General features: G+C 30.8%; 1 long non-coding RNA gene across 14 annotated transcripts; it reads right to left on the bottom strand.

The window, feature by feature from the left end:
• Positions 1-1,394: 1,394 nt before the first annotated feature.
• LOC111910242 (uncharacterized) lies at positions 1,395-5,061 on the bottom strand. Of its 14 annotated transcripts, none has more exons than XR_006183129.2 (8): positions 4,873-5,060; positions 4,018-4,755; positions 3,823-3,934; positions 3,697-3,745; positions 2,882-3,627; positions 2,481-2,793; positions 1,837-1,918; positions 1,395-1,701 (listed from the first exon to the last, which is right to left on the bottom strand). It is a non-coding gene; the product is annotated as an uncharacterized LOC111910242 (long non-coding RNA). The 14 variants fall into 14 exon arrangements; XR_006183127.2 differs by having other exon boundaries at positions 3,697-3,934; positions 4,018-4,103; positions 4,243-4,755; XR_006192940.1 differs by adding an exon at positions 2,310-2,379 and having other exon boundaries at positions 3,697-4,755; positions 4,873-5,061.
• Between the last annotated feature and the right edge of the window lie 4,407 nt (positions 5,062-9,468).

Raw genomic sequence — 9,468 nt, 5'->3', positions numbered from 1 at the left:
AATATAATCAGTTTATACTATTTCATTCATTATGTATGCCGAGATTAATCGCTAAGCGCTCTCTAGTCGATCAAGTAGCGCCTAGGATTAATCAAAGATTAATCGGGACCTAGTATATTGTCGTAGCCCTTCAAATATTTATCTAACTAGATTATAACCCATGAGAACCACGGTTAAAAAATTAAATTAATTTTGGTATTTAAAATCATAATTATTACCATGTGAATAAATAAGTAATTTGACTAAGATACATGAGACATTATACATGTTCTTTTTCATTCAATCTATTTTTATTTATAATTTTGAAGGTTAACCTCTATGAACATATAATAGGTATTCATAAATACCATTTATATAGACCTGTTAAAATTTTATAGGTAAATTTTTATTCTCTAAATCATTCTCAAACATTAAAATAATATATGAAAAAGAAAGAAAATAAAGGCTTAATTAATATGGGATGAAGCTTAAAATTTTGTAAGTGAGTTGCATAAAGAATTAAATAATAGTGTACATAAATGATCCTTGTAGGAAAATAATTAATAACACAGAGTCTTAAATGATAACTGCAAAAAAAAAGAAATAATGCATAAATAAAAACTAGAAAAGATTTCCCGACGTTGCCGGAGTCGAAAGGTATTGCTTTGTAAAGTAAAGTAGTATGTTGAATTGCATTGAGATAATCTACTAAAGGAAGATAAACAATGTCATCTAATTACATAAGTAAAGAAATCTAAATTATTATTTCTTGCAATAAATGAGGAAAAGAAAGAAATGTTCTCACAAATTGAACTTTATTGTCATGTATGGCAGCGCCCGTAAAACCAATCCGGAAAATATAGACCGTTGTTTTTTGTTCGCTAATGTGAGGGTAATTTGGTCTTTTAAGGTAGTAGGGACTGAATTTGTGACGACGGGTAAACCATATGGACCATTTATGTAATTTTGGCGGCGGTGGTGGTGGTGGTGGTGATTGTAGCTGTTAGGTGGCTTTATGGTATTAGGTGGGTACTTTCTAATAAATAAAACATTAATTTAAAACCAAAAAGAGAAATATAAATTAATAAAAAATCGGATTATGAGTAAAAGAGTGATTTCGGTTTCCATCGTTGTCCTCAATGTGTTAAATCTGGTAAACCACACGGACCAATCGTGTAATTTTGTCTAACAATAATAATGAAGGATCATTTCTGTCAAAAGACTAAATACTAATAATATGTAATAAAATGTGAGGGTTATGAAAAATTCAAACGAAAGTGAAAGGGTTGTTTGTGAACAAAAGCATAAAGGTGAAGGGTCAATGTTGTAAGTAGTTTTTTAAAACCAACATAAGTTGGAGGACCAAAAGTGACAAAAAAAAGAGGAGCAAACATACATAACCTTAGGTACCAATCTTGTTAAACACTTAGGAAGTTTACTATTCCTAACTTTCATATCTTTAATATATACTAGAAAAGATGCCCCGCGTTGCGGGGGTTAGACCGTATTCGTTTGTAATACAGTGCAACACCTCAAATACAATTAGGGAAAAAATCCGTTTGTGTTTTTATTTAATTGGAATTTTTTGACAACTCCACATATATTATATCTTCGGCACCTACTTATTTTGTAGCTATCTGAATGCTCCGTTCAGGGCAACATATATGTGTCAATAAGCTTTTGATGGTCTCACATCACGGCTCTTCTATCAATAGCAAGCACCTGCAACAAACCAACATATAGTACATCAAAGAAATGGAAGTATGCTGCTGTTATGGGTTAAAAATAAAGTATATTGCCCATTTTAGTAACAATCGGATAAATTTTTTTAAGAAAATATAGAATAAATAAACTGACCTTATCATGCTTTCCTAACAACTTAACAGGAGAAATAGGGAACTGTTTGAGTAGTGTCATGTCTTGAAGGGAAGGAGCTGATCTAGAAGAGTAAAAGATCGTAAAATCAATAAATTTATCAACAAAATATTTATTATTTTTAGGGTTTTACTGTTCTGATATGTTTCCAGGCGTATTTAATTTCTACTACAAGAGGCTATCGGATAATAAATTGCTATTATTGGTAAAAAGCTAATATTCTTCTAAGTAACTTCTTCATAGAAATGATGAAAATGCCCTTATGACAAATAACTAACTAAACAGCTAAGTAACTAACTAACTAACTGTAAATTTGTTTCTAACAGTTGTTGCCTAAATGGAATTAACCCTTTTTAAAATGAACAACCCGTATATATGACAACTTTTTATTTCTATATTTTCATATACAAGTTGTAGATAAGAAAAGAACTCAAAAGATTTGATGCATGTTATACTTGTCCTCATCTTGCACATCAACATAATGTGGAGTATTTTTGTCCTTGTCTTTTAAATTTGGATCCATCCCTTGTGATGCAGCCACATGTTGTTCATATTAACGTGTTAGCATACAACGTTCTCTATTTGTATAATTAAATTTCATAATTTTTGTAAATAAAAAAACTTACCAATAGCGTCTTTCTGAGAGAACCACGTATGTTCATGTCAACTTTTTCAATAGTCACCTGTTTCAGATCACCAGATCAGGCACGTCATCAAAATGATTCATGTTGTTGACTTTTGCCGCATTCTTTCTTGTAATCTGCCAGCACATATGAAGTTACAAATTGTAAAATTTTCAGCAATTAAAAGTGTGTAGTTAAACTATTTGGAAGGAAGCACATAATCTCCTTATGTAGGTTTTTGAGAAATTCCATTCCATAATTGATTTGTTAGTTGCATGTCTGACTCTAAAATATAACTATAACAGTTTCAACATCCCTGCAAGTAAGTTAGTTTTCAACATTTAGCTAGTGTTCAAAGATAGTTTGACCAAATTACAGAAATACCCATATACATACATACATACCTTTAATGAGATTGACATATGTTATACATTAAGGTATTATTTTGTAACTTATATGTCGTTCTTCCCTGTAGAGTTGTATCTGTTATGGGTGTCCATGAGAACATGCCATTTTAGAGCTGTAACCAAATGAGCTTCAAAATTTGAATGCCAGTTAGTTTTATACTCATTATCAGTGACCAACATGATCAACATGATCGTTTCACATCTTTCATAACAAATATAGCGTCATCCAATCTATAATAAGTCAAATATGTAACTGAATTTCTTTTGAGAATAGAAACAGACATTGGAGGAAAAAAAACAGCAAACATTTACAACTTGACACATATTCCACCCGATTAACTAAAAACACATTCAACCACAAAGGGACCACAAATGAAAACTGTATACAAAACTCAAATAACTCATGAAGTACAGCAAAACCTATTACGACCAGCAATGGTGATGCGGAGGTCATGGGAGAACTTAGAAAGAATGATAGTGGCAGTTAGATTCAAGTAAAAGAAAATTTTTGGGCTAGCATAATATGGTAATCACTAATCGGAACAAATCGTAGCTATATGATAAGCTTTATAGAAAATCAACAACCCTGGTATGTGTATCGATAAATTTAGCATCTTTAGAAGCCATTAATATATCACAATTAAGGGAGATGCCGAACCCGCCATAAAAGCGAACCCTGAAATCGGTCTGATGGCCGGCTTACGACATCGCTCCATTTGGGCAATCAGATTGGTTTCAAAATCCTGCAATTACCAAAGAATAAAGTCAAATATTTTAATAACGATATGATGGAGTAAAAATACAGAGCTTACCTACATCAACAAACTCATTGACATATTCAGTACAATTGCTTCCATTTATCTACAAAAACAAATAAACAATCACACACATACATACGTTTGTGGTGAAAACTAACAATTTCATGATAAAAATATTACTTCTCCGGACATATTGTCCCAAATTGAGCAGTTGTGTAAGCTAATTTAATTAAAATTGACAATCCAACAGGTGAAACATTACAACAAACAGTTGGTGTGCACTGTAACATACCTAAAAACAGGAAAGCATATGTATTACATATAAATAAAAAGAAAGTATAGAAAAAGAACAAAACGTTCAGATTGGAGGAACACATGAACGCATCGGAAACAAAGAGCAAAAAGATCAATCTTGCAAATGTTACCAACAAACAAAGTGTCACCCACTTGACTTCCTTCAACTGAAAAAAAAACTAAAAGTCAGTTATTATGCTTCAAAAGCAACATCAACAACACCCAAAAGGGATTTCTTTACAGAAACGGTTCCCATATGAATAAAGAATCCAAATGAATATAAAAGAAACAGAACATGCAACATACCATATCTTTTGACCATGTCTTGCAATGTTACCAACAAACAAAGTGTCACCCACTTGACTAAAAACATCTCTAAGATCAACTTCATTTGTATAACGATCTAATCCACCAACAAATACTTCTAATTCTTTCTTATTTTGTCTCTCTCTAACGACATCATGGCGTTGTTTCTTGTAACTATCTTGATTCATATCATGTTTTGTTGTATATTGCCCCCCAAATCAATCTCCATGAGCTTTTTCAGCTCCTTGTCCAGCCCATTCATCTTCTTCTACCTCATAAGAGGCATTTTTATATTCAATATACAGAAAAACACAACATAGTATCCCCAGTTATCACGATTGGTAACAATCGTGAATAACTTATCATGAACATCAATTTGTGAATCATCAACCAAAATGAAGTGAAAAGTAGCAAGTTACCGATTTCCCTGGGCGTCGTTATTTTTTCTGGTGGAGGCGGTCGTGGAGCAGAGGGTAAACGGCGAACTGTGGTGTTTGGTGGTCGGTACATCGCCTGTAACAATAAAGCAAGAACCGTGAGTTAATCATCAACTATTCAATCGTGAATAATTGATGATGAACATCAATTTGTGAATCATCAACCCGATTGAAGTCAAGAGTAGCAAGTTACCGATTTCCCTGGGGGTGTTGTTATTTTCTTTGGTGGAGACGGCGGTGGAGCGGAGGATAAACGACAAACTATGGTGGTTGGCGGTCGGTACATCGCCTGAAGGAACTGGCGACGGGATGATGGCGGCTGTAACTTTTCCGGATTTTGGGTTTTGAAAAGTTAAACCAAACACCCCTATATGTTAAAATTGTCTACTTTAGCTATAGTAAAGTGGCTAAGGAATTGACAAAAATATCCCTCAATTATTAATATATATGTCTGTTGTTGCAATATTGGCTGTTTTATGTTTTGAGTTTGCAGAGGGTCTTTTATATAAATATCTATATTCTTGTCAATTTTTTAGCCACTTTACTGTAGCTAAAGGTAGACAATTTTAATATATCAAGGGCAAAATAGTTTTTTTAGGTAAGACAGAGACCAAGCGCGTAATAAAAACAAACAATAGGAACCTTCCAAGTTTAAAAAATAAGTTAGGGACCAAATGTGCAAATTAACCTAAATCATAAGGACCATTCGTGTAATATACTCTTAAATTTAGTTTCTAATATAGCATCTACCTTTCAGTTTTTAAAAAATTAGTTTCATGAATGTTTCCTTTTTAAAGGACAACAAATACATGCAAAAAAAAAATTATGCAATTTAGAACTTTATGTAGTAAAAAATGTAAGACAGAGAGCATTAAAAAGCATTAAAAGAGAACATATAAATTTTCAAGCCTTTTTGTATTCCAATCCACTTGCAATATGATGGTAGGTCTTATACCATTAAATGAAACAATATTTGATAAAGTAGTAAGCTCTAACAAAATAATCTTCAAAGTACATTGTTGTAATAAGGAAATGAAGGTATATTACCATAATAAGAAGAAAATGGAAAATACATTTGCTAGTTTATGCATTTTACTGGGGAAAAAACTACCAATGATGCTTTCTCGAGATGACACGTGGCAAAAGAGGTAATAGCAGGATGTTATATTGTACAATTCAAAAATAATTTTTTTAAAATTAAATTTAAATTCTATTTTGAGTAATAGAAACCAAACACATAGACATGTCACTTTGGTTCCAATATGAACACAAGATTAAGTAAAAAAGAAAAACTTATTTTCACTTTAGTAACTATGAATGACTAATTACCCCAAAACCAAACTCTCAACCAAAATGTGTCTAAAAGAGGGATTAATCAATGATTTAGAAAATAACCACAATGATAGTTCCATTTCCTATCTGTGACATCACAATTGCTATCATAAAACAAGATTTACCATGTCTATAAAGTTATTCCAATTTTTAGCACAATTATGTTGTTCAACCATAACTAAAGATTAAAAATACAAGCCTATTATTTGTAATTCCTTGGATAAAAGGAAAAAAATCTCCTTTTGTAGCTTCACCTTGTTTTCAAGTCGTCTAGTTTATGTTGCTTTCTCCCAATTTCTTAATGGTACACTCCATCTCCCCTTTAAACAAAACCAACTTTATCCATTTGTATTAAATGACATTAACAAAACAGAAGATGCAACTTGCATGCGAAAACATTTAATAGAAAATGTAAAAAAAAATATCATTTGACCAGAGAATGTTGAATAAAACGATGATTATCAACCTTTGGACAATATAATTTTTTATTATAGGGTTCATAGAGGAAACCGTGGAGGTAAAACCATGGGATGTAAAAAGATGAGGTTTGTTTAGTTATAGCAGTGAAAAAAAAGATTTGCTTTCTTCACTTTCAGAAGAAAAAAAAAGATTTTCACCGGACCAATTAAAACCACATGTCCAATTAACACAAAATTTTTGTTAATTAATCGAAAATATAAATTGAATAAAAAACAAAACTCATTAACCATGTATTTAAATTCAAGTCATCACCATTGTACTCTGTTGGTGTATGTATATATGTGTATGTGAAGAAGTGGACTGGACGTACCTCAATGCATATTTTAACTACTTCATATGCAGAATCGTCAAAGGAGATTAGGAACAAACAAAAAGGCATTGCTGAATAGAAGATCTTGTTTTCTGTAAGATCCTATAACTAATTACATAAAAATACGAAAAATAATTTAATATGTACCTTCTTTGCACATCAAAGACACAAACCCTAATTTTGTAATCACACAAAGTTGTTGCCTGCTCAAAGAGATGGCCATGGAGGTGGGTCGTTGTTGCGATATCAAAGGGGTACATAGAGCGTGGGTCATTGCATATTTCCATGTCGTATGTCCATGCCGATTGCTGATTTTGACTATCTTCTTTAAATTGTTGATGTAGGATCGTTTATGAGACCATCACATAGTTGTTAATAAACATTAGAAAAACATGAACCATATCAATTGTTTGACAAAGAAGAGAATGAATAAGATAGGGAGATGTATTCATAGTATATTAATTTGCCTTTTCTACAAATCTTAACACATACACAAATTGTTGGATAGGAAGCACAATGATCATGTAAGCAATGTTTTAAAAACCGGTTTGAACCGGTCGGTCGAACCGGTTGGACCAGGAACTGGGAGAGCGAGCGGTTCAACTATCACCGGTTTTACATTGATTTCTGAACCGGATTGAACCGGCTGGTTTTTAGAAAAAACCAGTTGAACCGGTCAAAATAAACAGGTTGAACCGGTTAAAACGAATAAAAACACATGAAAAAAAAAACCATTTACATAATAAACTTTGGTAATTTTTTTCAAATCTATTTAGTTTTCTCTAAATAAAAACATATGGTAAATGTTATAAATTCTTTTGATGTGTTTGTATTCATCAAAAACTATATTTCGTTTCGGTATTATACTTTATTTTCTTTTTGACATATATGGATTAATGTAAAACACTAAAACTTACGGTTAAGTATTATTTTAATGTATTTGGATTCATCTACAACTTATTTTTATATGTATTTTTAATGTTTGAACTTGTAAACATCAAATTCATAATTTCTATATGTATGCATGTGTAGGAAAATAGAAAAATACATGAAAAATATAGAAACCGGTTCACCCGACGGTCGAACCGGTTAAACCGGGAACCGGTCACCATACCGGTTCAACTAAAAAACCGGTTTTTAAAACATTGCATGTAAGGGAGATGGAAAACAAAACAATTACAATTGCACCTGACACACGATCTACACAAATAAAAACCGTAAATTAGGAGAGATACACAGAAGGGATTTCCTAATTTATTACGATTGCATTGGTGATTTGAGAAAAATTAGGAAACAGGTGAAGACCAAATTTCTTGAGTGGAAAACAAAAGAACTAGTCAGATCCGAGGGTATGGAATGGATGTTTCCTCACTTGGGCCACACCATCATTTCTTTTATTTTTCTTTTCCTCACCTAAAACCCAATGAATGGGTGGGAAGCCTCCCTCAGTATTTTTTTTTTAAAATATATTTCATATATATATATATATATATATATATATATATATATATATATATTATACTCATTTTGTAGGAAATTAAAAACCATAAATTTAGATATATTTTTTATATATTTTTTAATAGGCATATAATTTTATAAATATTAAAAAAAATAAAAAAAATAAAACTGCACAATAGAATGAGGAGAGAGAGAGTGCGGCACCGCTCCCTCCACCTCTTTCCCGTGGGTTGCTTCCTTCAGCCAGGGGACGGTGTTCTAGTGAGAGGGAAACTCTCCCGCTCCATACCTTTCAGCCTTATAGATTTGATATTGAATGATTAATTGGGCCGGAGAAAATAAATAGAATTATTGGAGAGAATGCCACGTGGCTACTCTAAAAGATGGACAATTAGTTTTGACACAAGCTTTTATTAAGAACTAGACAAATTCTCGCGCATTGCGCAGCGAAGATTAAAAATATATTGTTAAAATATTGAAAAATATATGTTTAAAACGGTTATGTTATTAACATTAACTTTGAGATATTATTTTTACACTAATATATATACATATATATATATATATATATATATATATATATATATATATATATATATATATATATATATATATTATTTTGAATAATAATATTCATTGACATCAACCCACATTCCTCATTAATAGAATTAAATATAATTATTTATTTAGTATTATTTTTAATAATTATTATTATTGATTAATTATATGTTTATTTATGCGGTCATTTTCTAATTTCAATAATGTTGTTCATAAATACAATTTATTTATAGCTAAATGTAATTTATAATTTGATGTTATTATGATTTAAAATTGTTATTCATTGGTTTTAAACCACTTATTATTAATAATTAGTTAAAGAACACTTTTAAGAAACACTTAATATTATTATTAAAATGTGAAACATTCACTAAATAATAAAGTGATAAGATAGAGAATTTGCATTTCAAAAGAGACTTGCATTGATGATATGACATATCCATATAATTTGATTTTATTAGTTATAATTATTGTTTATTAATTTTAAAACCACTTGTTATTATTAATTAGTGAAAGAAACTTTTAAAAAACACTAATTATTCTAATTAAAATGTTAAACGTATACTAAAATATAAAGTGATAAGATAGACAATTTGCACTTTAAAAAAGGCTTACATGGATAATATGTCATATCCAAGATTTTTAATTAAT

The sequence above is a fragment of the Lactuca sativa genome, chromosome 5 (genome assembly GCF_002870075.4).
Source record: "Lactuca sativa cultivar Salinas chromosome 5, Lsat_Salinas_v11, whole genome shotgun sequence".
NCBI lineage: Eukaryota > Viridiplantae > Streptophyta > Magnoliopsida > Asterales > Asteraceae > Lactuca > Lactuca sativa.
Note: the sequence above shows the minus strand (reverse complement) of the source record. Positions and strands in the feature narration are given on the sequence as shown.